Raw genomic sequence first — 16105 nt, forward strand, 5'->3', positions numbered from 1 at the left:
CAGCGTCCAGTTCCTCCCAGCCCCTCGCCTTCCTGCTTTCCCAGAACTCCCAGCAGGGGCCAACCTTTCTCAGCACATCACACTTACGGAATTCTGTCTCACTGCTTCTGTATTTCCACCTCCGCTTCCTCGTTCATGACTCTTCCATCACAGCAGTGTGATTATTTTTTCCTTGTTTTCCAAGTGAGCTGAGGGGAGATAGAGAGACTCCCGTGAAAGAAATGGGAGTCTCGGACTGGGATGCACTCAACAACCCCTGTCTGGGGCCGATGCTCCAATCTACTGAGCCATGGCTGCAGGAGAGGGAGAGGGACAGGGGGAAAGACAGAGAGGAAGAGGGGAGGTGGGGATGAGAAGCAGATGGTCGCTTCTCCTGTGTGCCCTGACCGAGAATGAAACCCAGGACTTCCACACTCTAACTCTGAGCCAACTGGCCAGGGCCAACAGTGTCTTTATCTCCCAACCCTTCTTACCAAGTATCTCTTCTCTCTTTGGACGAATTACATACACTGGAGCTGTTCCATTTCCTCAGTTTCCATCGAAGTCGAAACCCAGTGGCATGCCCATAATTTTATCAAAATTGCTCTTAAAGATAAGAGCAGCAGCAGGACTGACCCTGCCCAGCCTGTGCTCCTCTGCCCTCTCCTCCCCATGCTAGTCCCTCCTTCTTGACAATATCTGAGTCTTTTCTCCTTGATTCTCTGTGCTCTTCCGCCCACTCTCAGGGTGAGGCAATCTGCTCCCGCGGCCCAGACCCTGCTGTCTGCCTCCTTAGATGGCATGTCCGTCCGATGTCCAGAGTGAGGCGCTCAGGGCCTCTGCCATCTCTACCGGGCTGGTCCCCGACCGGCTCAGACATCACTGGACTCCTACACCCCCGGCCCTCCCTCTCCTGAGCTGAGATTTCCACTGACACCAGCGGTCGCCCAGATGACGACGCACGCATCCTGTTAAGAGCGTTTTTAAAATAGCTTTGTCGAGATGAACACCCTTGGCAATTGCTCCTAATGAAATGTACTATTAAATTTTGGGTTTTTTGCGGGTTTTTCTTTTTCTTTTTTCTTTTTGCCTATTTACAGAGAGGGGCTCCCTTCACGACACTCTAATCCTGGAACGTTGTCATCACCCCAAAAAGAAAGCCTGTGCCTAGTGGCTATCACTCGGGCTCTTCCTCTCCCCTGCCCCCATGGGCGGGGACCCCAATCCATCTTGTGTCCCGGGAGATTTACTCTCCCTCCTGACATTTAATCTGTCTCTGGGTCTAACCTGTATGCCTCCTCAGTACGTCTTAAATCTCTCCACTTCCTTAGTGCAGACTTTCTTTCGTTATTACCCGTGTTATCATAACTTTCTCCACCCGGGCACACACCATAAATTTTCTCCTCTCCAATCTACGGCTGGCAGAATCATTCTTCTAATAGTAAAGTACTCCTAGGGTTCGGAAGGCGCTCACGGCCTTCTGCGTAGACGCCCGGACCTGCACGGGACACACGATGTCCTCTACGGTCAGGACCCCGGGGCCCTCCCTGTCTCCTCACTCACCACGTCCGCATCCTATCAGCTCGCAGCCGCCCTTAGTCATGTACAGTCTCTTCAGCCCACATGCACCTTCCCTTTCCGACACCGTCACGCTCCTGCTTTCCCCGCTGAAGAGACCCTCTGAGTTCACGTCAGGGACTTCCGCGGATGGCTCCGACCTCACCTTGGCGTGAGTTCCCTGACACACCCCCTGTGCTCCCAGAACTGAGGATGGTCCCACTGCCACTGTCACCCGCGCTCTGGCTACTTCTCTGTCCACGTCACTCTCGTCCTGAGAGCTCCCTGAAGACAAGAGAAGGCAGAACCTTCTCTTCCCTGCGGGGGCCGGGAGATTCCTTGCACTCGACAGCCATTTCATCAGTGTTTGTTGAGCAAATGTATGAACAGACGTTAATAACAGGCGCTGACTGTACCCCCAGAGGTTTGCCCCAGGCTACTTGATGACGCTTTAAAACCGTGATATTTCATTGCGACCCTACAATGACAGGACACAATGTCGAATGGGCGGCGTGTGCACAAGTGTCATCTTACACACACACACACACACACACACACACACACACGTGCGTCCGGTGATGAACCCTGACAGTGACAGTGCTTTGACTCTACCAGAACACGGCAAGCACCCGGACCCAACGAAGAAAGGGGTCAGGGCTCAGGAGGCTGCACAGGAGTCTGACCAGGCGGTGGCGCAGTGGATAAGAGCATAGAACTGGGATGCAGAGGACCCAGGTTCGAAACCCCGAGGTCACCAGCTTGAGTGTGGGCTCATCTGGTTTGAGCAAGGTTCACCAGCTTGAGTCCAAAGTCATTGGCTTGAACAAATAGGTCACTTGCTCTGCTGTAGCCCCTTCCCCCCTCCCCCCGTCAAGGCACATATGAGAAAGCAATCAATGAACAACTAAGGTACCACAACGAAGAATTGATGCTTCTCATCTCTCTACCTTCCTGTCTGTCTGTCCCTCTTTCTGACTCTCTCTCTCTGTCAAAAAACAAAACAAAACAAAACAAAAAACAAAAAAGAAGCTGCACAGGAAGAACTAGACAATCCTGCAGATGTGTCCTCACAGCGAGAGCAGGGAGGGGCCTATGGAGAGGGCGGAGGAGTCAATGACCTCAGCAGATGTTGTAAAGTAATACAGAAACACTGTTCAGCATGGGCAAGCGGCACTTTGTGAACAGAGGTCATGGAGACATAACATTTGTCTAAATGACATGCGCACCCAAAACTGATGCTACGCTCAACCACATTTATCCTTCTGTTTCTTATTTCTTTTAGCTCAACAAAGTAGAGAATTAGTTCCCATGCCTATATTTCCCCACTGTTTTTTTTTCTTGTCTAAAACATAATTCCTATAAATTGCTTTGTTTGTTTTAAACATGACAAAAGTTAAAGAAGTTTGGGAAATATGAATTTTGAATAAAATGTAAAGGTCTAAAGGGTTTTTTCCTAAAATTTATTAAAGACCTGGACCTGTAATAGATGCCCGTAAGGGTTCCTACCTGGGAGAGGAGGGAGGAGAGAGAGAGGGAGGGAGAGAGAGGGGAAGGGAGGGAGGGAGGGAGAAAAAGAGAGAGGGGGAGAGAGAGGGAAAGAGAAGGGGTGAGAGAGAGAGGGAGAGAGAAAGAGAGAGAGAGGGAGAGAGAAGGGGAGAGAGGGGGAGAGAGAGGGGGAGAGAGGGGGAGAGAGAAGGAAGAGAAAGAGAGAAGGAGGGAGGGAAAGAGAGAGGGAGGGAAAGAAAGAGGGAGAGGGAGAGGGAGAGAGAAAGAGAAAAGAAGAGAGAAGGAGACAAAGGGAAAGAAAGGGAGAGAGAAGGAGAGAAAGGGAGAGAGAAGGAGAGAGAGGGAGAGAGAGAAGAAGCTCCGAGAAGGGGAAGGTAAAAATAAGCAGGAAATAAACGGGAGGGACATCATGCACTAAATAGCACGGGAGGAAGACACCGAAGAGGAGCCACTGGGTTTGAACAGGGCTTCAGATGAGAGCCCTGAAGAGAGGTGGGTGTGTGGGTGCAGACTAGAGGCGGGCGTGGCGCTGAGGTGGGCAGCGGTCTAAGCCCCAGGATCATGGGGGAGGCCCAGTGGCTGCAGACAAGGACGAGGTCAGAAGGGCATTCAGAACCTAGATTATTTAGGAGGTGGGTGACCACGGTCAAGACCACCAGCATATTACACAGAATGAGATGGAACATCACTCAAGGGAATTTCACAGCTGGGCAACTGGATCTGACTAGTTCTCGTCCTTTCAGAATCTCACCCCGGCTGTTACATAAACGATGGACTGTGCTTCAGCCAGAGGGTGCCTTCACCCCCTGGAGACCCCAGAACAACGCACGGAAGCAGGGAGGTCCATAAACCTCCATAAACCACCGAAACGGCTCCCTACGGTCTGGAGGCTGGGAGTTCAAGACCAGGGTGCGAGCAGGTTAGGGGTCTGGTGAGAGCCCACTTTCTAGACGGCTGTCCTTTCTACGTGTCCTCACATGGAGGGAGACATGGGGCAGTCCCCTCGGGTCTATGTGACGAGGCCACCAATCCCACTCATGACGTGACCACCTCCCAATGGCCTCATCTCCGAACGCCATTGCCTCGGGAGCTAGTATTTCAGCATATGCATTTTGGGGGTGGGGGACACAAACATTTCAACCACGGTAGAGGGTGCGCAGCGGAATTAAAAGAAGAGAGGTCAAAAGTCTACCGTGATAAACAATAATAATGTAGTGACTATGCGTGCTGCCAGGTGGGTCCCGGAACTCTCGAGGGGAACACTTCGTAAAGCATACGACTGTCTGACTACTTCGCCGTGCACCTGAAACTAATAAGAGAATCATATGGAATGTAGACTGTACTGGAAAAAAATGTTTAAAAAAAAAAAAGCATTATAGTGATAAACGGTGAACAGTAACAGTTTGGATTAGGAGCGTATAAAAGGGGCTAGATTATAGGTATATTTTGATGTGAGAACCAACAAGCTAAGATAAAAGATCAAAGGTACAGTTTTAGGGAAAGAAGAAAATCCAACCTTCCTAAATCAAGACCCGGAACTTCGATTTGCCGGCGGGGAGGACGGCGGGAGGAGGAGGTGGGGCAGATGTCCGGCTGTGGACATCCACGTGGCAGGTGACCACGGAGACGGCGCTTGCAGCCATGAGACCAGGTGACTCACGGTACAGCAGGGTACTGGTGGGGGCGCCCCAGCCCTGGTCCCAGAGACCTGACATGTCTTGGAGTCAGGAAGACCAGGAAGGGGGGCGGGTATGGACAGGGACAGAGAGCCCGAGACACCCAGGGAGGGGACAGTCTGAAGGTCACATCGTGTCAGGGAAGGAGAGACGACCTCGCCTTTCTCCGAGACCACGTGAAAGGCGTCAGTGACCCTCGGGTTGGACCCTGTGCAGGTCACCGCTGAGCTCTGGTGGACACTATTTCGTAGAAAGCTCGCCTGACCTGTGGCAGCGCAGTGGATAAAGCGTCAACCTGGAAACGCTGAGGTTGCTGGTTCAAAACCCTGGGCTTGCCTGGTCAAGGCACATATGGGAGTTGATGCTTCTTGCTCCTCCCCCTTCTCTCTCTCTCTCTCCCCTCTCTATAATGAATAAATAAAATCTTAAAAAAAAATTTTTTTTTAAAAGCTCAGCTCATCTTCATCACGAGGAATAGAAGCAGCGTCAGGTTTGTGCACAGGAGCAGCTGGCTGCGGTCAGAGCCTCCTCCGTGTCCCTTCCCCACAGTCCTTCACCCCCACCCCGGGGGAGGGGGACCGGGATGCAAGCGCGTTTTGAGAATTAGCTGAGAAAATATAAAAAGTGCTTAGAACGGGGAATGAAGGATAGGTAACAAGTTCTCCGTAAAAACTTCCCAAGTTCACCGGAGGGCGTGTCCGGCACCAGGGTAAGCGCAAGCGGGAGGAACGAGATGTCCTCCTCCGCCCGTGAAAGCCGATCTCCGCCCGTGAAAGCCGATCTCCGCCCGTGAAAGACGACCGATGGACCTGAGCGCGCACCCCGGCTCCAGAACAACAGCGCTCACGGCACCAAGTCCAGCGACAGTCAACTCCCTGCTGAGCCGTTTCGGAAGGAGCATAACCCACTTCTATTTTTGCAAGAATATTCTCAGTCTTGCAAATTTTAGCATCCATTTTACATGGCCATTTCATATTCCCACCAAAAACCCACAGTCCCCTGTAGGTCTCCTCTGAAGAAACTTGGCAAATTTAGAGTCTGGATCCAAAAATGTAATTCATCAAAAATAAAAGCTTTATCACAATTCATTAAGATTAATGTCTACTTCTCTCTCTCTCTCTCTCTCTCTCTATATATATATATATATATATACAACATACATATATGTATGTATAATAAAATTTACATACCTGGTAAGTATGTCATTTTGTGTATTTCCTTCCCTTGGGGTAATTTTGAATAGATTATGTAACCCTTTAGAATAAAAATATTCAAAAAGAAATCTTTCTTAATTTAAAACTCCCTTTCTCTAAGGGTGTAAATTAAAAGCTATTCTCTCTCTCTCTCTCTATGAAACAGCTAAAAGAAAATGAATAAAGATTTTGTTATAATTTTGCAAAAAGGAAAAAGAAAAATGCAAAAAGAGCAATTGAAATGTTGCTTCTCTTCATAAATGAATCCCCAAATAAATGTCCAGGCATTATTCAAAAATGATTTCTATTTGCAATAATACGTACCTACTTTCTTCAGTATTACTATGCTTCATAGTAACAAGGTTGGGTTTCTTTTCTCCCTTGGCAATGAACTTCTTCTGTTTCCATGTTACATACAGAGGTTGGCCAAGGTCGGTTTACAGTTGTGAATACGCGAAACAAGAGTGTTTACTCTTGGTTATTATTTATTATTGTGTTATGTATTGGTATTGCAATGGTAGACCTCCATGCGTCCACCCCTGCAGAGCATGATGTCATTATAGAGTTTCATCTACACAATGACAAATTAAAACCCTATCGGATCGTTCAACTGACCCTTGTGTGGAATTTCCTCCTCCATCGCCGATGAGAATCCCGTGGACACCAAACAGGCCGCGTACCAAGCTGTCGTTCAAGCATCGATGAGAACTCATCCACAGTTTCGAGGTGCGCACACATCAGGCCTCCACCGAGTGGCGAATGAGTGCGCACATGCATGGTCTATTTTAAATGTAAGTTAAAAACAACTCCTTGGAAATGTTCCCACCCGTCCCTGTTTCACAGGCATGCTTTTCCTTCCGGGTCTGTCCGTCAACCGGCCTTGAGTTTCCCAGTTGAAGGGACAGGAGTCCTTATTTCCCAGAAAACCGAAAACATCACGTAACGCGTATTTGGTGTCTGCATGCGTGATACATCTTTTTTTTTTTTTTTTTAATGGGCAGGATGATCATAATTATATTTTGCTAAGGATAATAATAACCTATATTTTACATGATCGTTAAGTTGTTAGCTTTATTAGCTCTAGAATCGTATTCAAAGAACACGACGAGCAGATATTAGGGCTCATAAGGACTGGGGTGAAGCAAGCCTCCGCATGTGGAAGAGAAACTGCTCTGTAATTTTAAATAACTCCAAGGATGGATAATTCTCAGATGGATAATAAAGACTTTATTATTTTCATATATTGACTAAAACAAATTCTGTTTGCGTTCTCTGGGATGTCTCAATTCACACGATGCTTTAAAAGGGGGTGGCCTATACCATGGAAATATCAGGTTCTACCTCTCTCTCTGCAAACACACACACACACACACACACACACACACACACACACACACACACCACTTTTACATTGGGCGCACCTGTCATGGCACCCCAGTATCCTGAAAAGCTTAATTAAATATTACCCAACAATTATACATATGTATAGATACATGTGCATTGTAAGTGTACCTATCTATCTATCTATCTATCTATCTATCTATATATATATATATTTAAATGTAGGCAGAATCTAATGAACGAAAGCAGAACAGCTAGACTCACAGTTCGGGAGCTCTGAGAGCTGGGGGTGGGGGAGGGCTGGAGGAATGGAGGGAACGAGAAGAGAGAGAGAAAACTGACGGAAAAGGACAGCAGTGTGCTGCTGCGGTGGGGGGGCCGAGTGGAGGTGGAGACGGGGGGGGGGGGGTGGAGGAACGCAGAGGGAGACCTGACTAGGAGTAAACACACAATGCAGGACATGTATAGATGACGTGCTGTGGAACTGTGCACCGGAGACCTGTATAATTCTGTCCACCAGTGCAACCATTGTATTCAAAAATAAATAAGATGTGCATAACATCTGCTTAATTCTGGTTCTGTCTCAATGACCTGAACTTAATGATTCTCACCTTTAAAAATAAACCCAGTGTTTGGAAAATTAAAATACTTGCAGGTACAGAAAAAAAAAACACCAACTCCTGGTTTAGAGTCACTAAAAAAAATAAATAATAGCATGTAATGTCTCTGAACAATGAAGAAAATTTCACTGTGGGTCTTGGAATTCCCCACAATAATCTGCCGCCTACACTGAAACCATTCCTTCCTTTGCTGTGCACCCGTAATGTCGGAAGTAAACCGATGTCTGAATTACCCACACGCAACTTGAAAATGATTAAAAGGGGTGGCCTACTACCATGGAAATATCGGGATCCAATGATTCTCCCCACTGACAAAATGATGTCACAGCGTATCAGCTGATCCTTCGGAAGAGAACGTGGCTTAGTGGCCATCCTTCTAGCACCACAGTGACCACTGTCACAGAGGACTTGCCCGTCCCCATATTCACAGAGACATACACATGGTAAACTCGGCTGCAAGCTCGTTTCCACAGAAGGTAGGGGTCATCCCCGTCCCTGGCCGCCTGGCCCAGTGTACACAGTGACCACTGCCACAGAGGACTTGCCCGCCCCCATCTTCACAGAGACATACACATGGTAAACTCGGCCGCAAGCTCGTTTCCACAGAAGGTAGGGGTCATCCCCGTCCCTGGCCGCCTGGCCCAGTGTACAACTCCGCCACGTGGAAGAAGACAGTCCCACCCCAGGAAAACCAGAGCGGCCCCAGTCTTTCAAAAGTTCAGTTGAACAATCACTCTTCATTTATTTGGGTTTTCTTTTTCTTTTTCTTTTTCTTTTTCTTCTCTCTCTCTCTCTCTCTGTTCTTTCTTCTTTCTATTTTTTTTTCACTGTATCACTGGCTTATTGTAAAAAGGCTATAACTCAGGAAGAGCCCGTGGAAGGAAGGCTTCCCCGTGCACAGGGGAGGGCGCTGAGCTCCCACTCCGCGTGTCTCCGCCTGCTCGCCCGCCCACGCCGAGACCCGCGGCACCTGGGCCTTGGCTTGCCAGGAGGTCCAGTTACACTGCAGGGGCTGATGAATGCACAGGCCACCAGTGGATTCCGCTTCCAGCTCCTCTCTCCTCCCCTCCCCTGAGGTTGGGGGACGAGACTCTTTACCACTTAATTTTAACAGAAACTCAATCATGATGAGCACTGAAGAAAAATCATTATGAAAGGATTTAATCTTCCTGTGCAGATAATTTGAAAATTCTTTCCAAAAAAAAAAAAAAAAAACAACCCAAAAAACCCCCACTTCCTGTCAGTTTATATTTACGCGGGAAACCCTTGAATTGTAACACAGCCACAACAGCTAAATTGAAAAGCCTGGCATCATGTTATACTCAAGTCCCCCAGGCTCTGACACCTCAATAGCGCTATGCCTACAGGAGCCGTCAATAACCATGTGCCAACCTCACCAGTAATTCAGAGTGACCGGAGTTATGTCACCCTGCACGGCAGAGTCTGAGACATGGGTGGGAGAGGAGGAGGCACCGTCTCACTTCACATGAGCAGCTTCCCACACTCAGTCGACTCGGCTTTCAGTGAGATCCCCTCCCTTTCTTGACTCCCAGTCCCACCCAAACACTGTACACATCCAGGGGGTCGACTGACTCTTCTGGGGTGCGTCCCCAAACTGATGGAACGCAACACTGACGAGACGGCGGTCTCTGAAGGGGATGGCGGGTGGGTCTGAGGCTCCTACTCGCTCCCCTGAGGCGACCCCCATACAGCAGGGAGTCTGCTCCATGCCTCTGTCTTCCCTTCGTCCAAAGACATCTACTTCTCAAAAGACACACGTTTTCATAGCTACTTCCCGTGAGACGGCCTTCATCCCACAGGATGAGCACTACTGTCTTGACAATTAAGCGAACGGACGCCCAGAGAAGCTGTTATTTTCCCGATGACATACTCAGTTCCCTGCCGTTGAATCGGAATTGGAATCAAAGCCCCCTCCGTCCTGCACCAGACCCCCTTCCACGCTCCTTCATGGACCCGAGTGATACAGAAATCCATATACGTAAAAGTTTCAACCTTACGGAAACCATTTTCCAAGCCAGTTCTCTCAATGCATTTCTACTTAGCTATTCTAAACAGAAGGCAACGAATGAAAAGAGAAAGAGGTACACATTCCATCCATTACAGAACCCTCTTGTCGAAGATCTCACTATTACAGAACTTCATCATCGATAGGGAAGCCTTGCGTTCTGGGACTCTCTCGTTCCTTAACATGGGGCACACCGGATGGTACGGAGATTTCAGATGTTGGGCTAAGTACAATGAAAACTTCAGTTGCTAATTTTATTTATATATATATATAATTAAAAACAGACCATTCAGAAACCAGTATTCTGCTGGGAACCTTCAACACTCACCATGTATTGAACCACTGTTACAGTTGAACAATGCTGACATGCCTTGCTAACCATTTTCCAAAGCTGGAAATTTGGGGGTTGTCAAAGACTGTGGTAATTGATAGACACCCCCCCCACTCATCAATTTGCTTTTGGAAAATGAATTCCCTCCCTCTACCTGTGTATGTCTTGTCGTCCAAGGGCATTTGATTAAAATTGCCTTCTTTACATAGATGACCAGCATTCAATTACACTCCATGAAAGGTATGACTAAACCGTGAAACCTAAATATACCCCATGTAAATGAAGACCTCCCAAGGAGCTGCAGCTATTTATAGGCAGTAATTATGTGAGGCCAACACACTTTCCTATTCGAGCCAATGTCTGATATAAAATTTCTTTACTTATGCATAAGCACATTGCAAGCAATAGTCCCACATCAGCCATAATTGGGTGTTTTTTTTTTTTTTCCATCGGTGCTATATTTTGTGCCACCTTGTACTTAACTTCCTTACGTCCTCGGTGCAAGCACACGTTTAGAACAATGGTGCTCACAGAAGGTGCACGGTGTTGGAACGCCCTGGTTTATGGGAATGTAAATTTTCAAAGGGAATGTCACTTCTTTTGTAGAAAGCTGTGTTATGCTGGAAGCTTGGATAACCACGGAAGGGTGTCTCCTATAAGTGACCTAATATTTTATTCCAAATAAAGGGATTTAGATGAAGAAGTTTTTCAATTGCTGTGGCTTTCAGAAAGAGTAACAGGAAGGAAGGAAGGAAGGAAGGAAGGAAGGAAGGAAGGAAGGAAGGGAGGGAGGGAGGGAGGGAGGGAGGGAGGGAGGGAGGGAGGGAGGGAGGAAGGAAAGGGATTTTCACTTTGGAAATACAATTTCTCTTTAGAACATGTGACAGTAATTTAATATGTTGGAATAGTAAAAAAATAAAAATAAAAATAAAAATGTGACCTGCTTTCTTCCACCAAAGCCATTGTTCCACCCAAAATGAACTATTAAGCACAGGTTTTATTTTAAATTTGAATTGAAGGGTAAAGCAATTTACATCTGTTTGATGCACAGACTCCCTCTCCCGTGGAGCCGCTCTACCAGACGGCGCTCTGACATCTGTCTGGCTCCATCTACTGCCCACAGCACGCAGAAGCAGGGCACTCGGTGTCTGAACTGGAAGCCCTCCATTGTAGCTTCCGCAGTTGACAACAGAATACGATGGCGGGGGGGGATAAATTAGACAAAATATCACCGGCAAGCCCAAGTGGTGACAAACAGACGTAGCAATGAGACACTAAGAGAAACACACAGGCACAGAAACACAGTCCATCCTCAGCTTAGAGGTTAGATCCCTAAAATACAGCAGTTTTGTGTGTGTGTATAAATATTCAGGCATATCTATGCACACACTCACAAGTCCAGCCCCCAATAGTTGATGAATGTCATCTAAAAGTATCTGGTTGAACAAGTTCTATTTTATTTATTTATTTTTTTTCTGAAGCTGGAAACGGGGAGAGACAGTCAGACAGACTCTCGCATGCGCCCGACCAGGATCCACCTGGCATGCCCACCAGAGGGCGACGCTCTGCCCATCCGGGGCATCGCTCCATTGCAACCAGAGCCATTCTAGCACCTGAGGCAGAGGCCACAGAGCCATCCTCAGCGCTCGGGCAAACTTTGCTCCAATGGAGCCTCGGCTGCAGGAGGGGAAGAGAGAGACAGACAGGAAGGAGAGAGGGAGGGGTGGAGAAGCAGATGGGCGCTTCTCCTGCGTGCCCTGGCCGGGAATCGAACCCGGGACTCCCACACCCCAGGCCGACGCTCTACCATTGAGCCAACTGGCCAGGGCTTTATTTTATTTTTTAAGATTCAAAGAAGAATAGGCTTTGTTAACAGGGCACCCGATTTTCATATTTTTTTTTAAATAAGATTTTTTTTTTTTTTACTATAATGCAGTGTAAAAAAGAATTTTGGTAAAATGAAATAGAACAAATCGCTCACTCCATTGTTAACATAGCACATAGTATAGGATACAATGACTGTAACAAAAGGAACAGTGCGAGCCGCTCGGTGTGAACAACGGCGGAATGAGGGACCACGCAGGTGAGAAAGAAGGGCGGTGGCTCTTCTCCCGCCGGGCAGGACCCCAAATTTTACCAAATGCGCTGGCCTCTCTCATCCTTCAGTGTCCCTGTCACCTGTTACGATGATGGGGCTTCCCCCTCCTTGACAAGATCTCTCATAAGCTGCCAGCACTGCTTCTTCAGAAGAGAGTTTCGTTCAGAGGCGACACAATTCTCTCAGAATCTATAAAAACGGATGGGGCGAGAACACACTCCTCTTCGAAATACAGGAAGAAAAGAAATCGTCAGAGACATCTAAGTGGCCTGTTTTTCTCAAGATCCTTATTTTGTTGTTGTTGTTGTTCAACTAGAATTTTTTTGGACTACCTGTAAACACATAAAGAAATCAGGATACCTCAAGGCTTCCTCAATGCTGTCTGTACAAAAGAGCTTCTTCACGTAGCCCCGACTGTAAACTCTGAACACCAGTTGCTAATCAGTCATTTAGCAAAATGCGTTAAGACGTCTTGTATTTCCCGCACCGCAGGTGTGTGTGTGTTTGGTTGGCTTCCTGTGCTGATTTCTGAGACAACAGTCACAACCTCCTTCCTGGGTACCTGACTGACTACACCAGTTTCCATCTGAGGCATTTCTCAGTTTTATGGGAGCGGGTTTTTTTATTTTTTATTTTTTTCCCTTTCTCATATCTAAATTAGTTCAAGTAATGGAATTGAAGAGGAAGAAGCAATTAGCAGCATCGTAGGAAGGGTGAACAGAAAAGGCAGAGAACAAATTACTTTGAGGAGGTGAGCTGCCTTCCTCATTTGCATGCAAAAAAAAATAAAAGGAAAAAAAATGCTTACGCATTATATCAACTTACAACAAATGCAAAAATTAGAGATAAAATATAGGGTAAAAAAAAAAATGATCAAAGAGTTCTCCCAGGAAATGAAAGAAGAGCTCTCCTCTTTATTTGAAGATTAATTCGAAAAGCTCTGTTTCAAACTGACTGGGCTCCGACTTCCGTTTACAGGGGATTAAGTCCTCCTTATCATCTTCTTCTCGCTAACAGCATACACCTTCCACTCCAAGGCTGGGCTGCTGACAACGCCCTCCGGTAAGAGCGTGGCTGGAAAATAATTGCAACGACACCCGCCGGATGGACCCGGAAAGACCCCAATGTATACACAGCATTCTGACTACAGCATGACGTAAAAAAGCCACGGTATTTAAAAATTCTGTATTAATAAAAACAGACATCAATCAGATTCCTTTACACCTGTGTTCATAGTGAAGGGAGGTACAGGACAAAAAAGGAGTAAGCAAACCCACCTAAAAACAGCTCCATCTTCTCATCAAAGAGGACCCTGGACTGGCTAGGTGTCTGCGCTTGCAAAGCAGGGCGCTGACGCTCCCTGTAAAGTCCACTTCCACGGATGATGGTGGCTCAGACCTTCCGACCAACAGGTGCATCTTCTCTGCTCTGAGTGAAATATGTGAACAACTGAATTGTTCTAATAACCAATACAACTTCCTGAGCAGGTAACAGACTTCGCTGGATTTACTGGGAAAAAGCAGCCACTTGGAGAGAGATCAGTAACACCCAGCCACACACCCATGCATGCACCCCTGCCTGCCCCTCCCTGTCACCATCCCCCCCCCGCCCCCGGGAGCGTACCACTCGGTTTCTGTAAGGTGACGTTATCTGAGGTTATCGCCGGCTGTCTCTAAGTGGGGCTCTGGGTTCCCTCCACAGCGGATGCTGGGAGAACTATCTGAGGGAGAGTCGTTGACTCTGGAGGTGGTGCCTTACGAGAAGCTCCAGGAAGGAGGCGCAGGTGACCGCAGGAGAGAGAAGGGGAGAGAACAGCAAGCTACCGATTTAGTATTAAACACCCCGGTAGGGTTCCTTTCAAGCAGCCCCGGGGAAGCTGAGCTCAGTCTTACGGACCACCTCTGGGAGGTGTCAACCTGTCAGGTCAATGCCTGAGTCACCCACCCGAGGACTTAAGACCATAGAGTCAAACGTCTTCTATTTTCTAGAAAAGAGATGGAGAAGAACGGTGTAGGAACATGATTTCTTGAAAAGATGACTCTACTAACGTCAGTGCACCTTTTCTCATATACTGTCCCGGAAAGTACTTGAACGAGGGCCACACGCACGATTCAGCCGACAGAGAGGGCGCCGTTCTGTCCTGCGTCGCAACGCCAGCAGCCGCGCTTTGTGGGAACTTGCAGTCCCTGTGTCAAGTCTCATATGGTGTGTTTTACAGAATTTTCACACTTCAGAAAGCAGGCGGCCCTCGGGACTCGAGAGCAGGTTCAAGGGGTAAGGTGGTATCGCTTCATGTTGCAGATACCAAGCAAGGGTTATGAACAAGGACAGCATCTAATATGTGGGCGGTGCAGCAAGGAATATGGTGGTGACACAGAAAATGTCCCAAAGGAGAGAGAAGATGCTGGCAGGGGGACTCAGTTAGAAGGCCACGGCTTTATTCCTGGAGAGGAGGTGAGTCCCCCGACCAGTGGAGTGAGCAAGGACACAGGACAGAGGAGCTGCGGTCAGGAAATCTTTCTGAAGGACAGGTGGTAGGCCTCGAAAGACACTGCAAGTCAGAGGAAGGGGGCAGGAGAAATAACAGAAAGATCAGCTGGGTCCCCGGCAGTATTGATACAATTAACCGGGGTCGTGAAAAGGGGTTGGGGGGTGCAGGTTTGGGGGCAAGGAGGAGATTACAGGAGCTCCCGTGACATCAGAAGCATGAAGTTGTCATGCATGGCGAGCCTGAGGCAGAAACGCTCACCTGCAATCTGAACACGTGGAAATGGGCGCGGCCTCCAGCGGGGGTTCTCTCTAATAAGGAGACGCTGGGAGGCGGATGGAGCGGAGAAGAGTCACTACACGTACGGAACCAGGGCAGGGAAGCCTGATACCAACCGGACTGGACCGGAGAAGCCAAGAGGAGAACCAAGAGGGTGTCGGCACCAAGCAAACAGCCTCTGGAAGGAAGCCGGGTCTGGATGGTGGCGGGGCACAGACCTCCGCGTGGGAACGGGGGTCCCACGGATGCACCTGCCCCCCAATCAGGAAACCGCCTCCTGTCCACTGACTTCTGCCTCTTACTTCGCGAACCCTCCAAATCCAAACTCATGTCTCTGTTGTTGTTCAGGCTCATTACTTTTGGCCAAAAAGGAATTTTATATCGGAAACCATTTCCTGAGTGACTTATTTTTAGCTTTAAAATTAATTTCCTACCTTTCTCTTTAGACTTATTGGCACGGTGGTGGTGGTAATCTCATTAGCACGGTCTGAGAGACTCCGCTGCTTCCCGTCTGAAGATGCTGCCCTGTCTCCCGGGCACAGCGTGGACCCGTCTTTCAGGAGAGGGTTGAGAGAACACCCTTCTGTCACGTTGGAGAGATACTCCTTCAGCGTGGTGCTTCCCGAGGCCCGGGAGAGAGCCGGGGTGAGCCTGGAGCAGGATGTCACAAAGCGCAGTGCTGCCAGGACACATTCTCCAGCGGCAGCAAAGGCGCTGAGATTTACTTGGGAACCTGTGACGCGGCTGTGCACACCAGCCTGTCGCTCGTATTGCGAAGAGGGAGCACATGGAGTATCTATCATCACTGTCCCTTGAATGTGCCCGGTGAGTCCGTGGGGCCGCTTGAGGGGAGTGACATCCCGCAGGCCTCGATCACCCTGGGGACTCTCTCCCGCAGGACACCTGCCTCCCAAGGCCACCTGTCTCCTCCTCCTCAGCCTCCGAGGTCCTCTTTCATGAAATAGACAGCACCTCCCTCGCCTGTACTGCACTTTATTTTATTTTATTTTA

The 16105-nt window shown here is 48.3% G+C and overlaps 1 protein-coding gene and 1 non-coding gene across 2 annotated transcripts in view; both read right to left on the reverse strand.

Annotated features, from left to right (window-relative positions):
- The window catches only part of CSMD1 (CUB and Sushi multiple domains 1), a 1658614-nt gene that overhangs the window by 1545800 nt on the left and 96709 nt on the right, over positions 1-16105 (reverse strand). The gene's annotated exons all lie outside the window — the stretch shown is intronic.
- On the reverse strand, positions 11983-12058 carry TRNAP-GGG (transfer RNA proline (anticodon GGG)). Its single transcript has one exon. It is a non-coding gene; the product is annotated as a tRNA-Pro (tRNA).

This window comes from Saccopteryx bilineata, chromosome 6 (assembly GCF_036850765.1).
Source record: "Saccopteryx bilineata isolate mSacBil1 chromosome 6, mSacBil1_pri_phased_curated, whole genome shotgun sequence".
NCBI lineage: Eukaryota > Metazoa > Chordata > Mammalia > Chiroptera > Emballonuridae > Saccopteryx > Saccopteryx bilineata.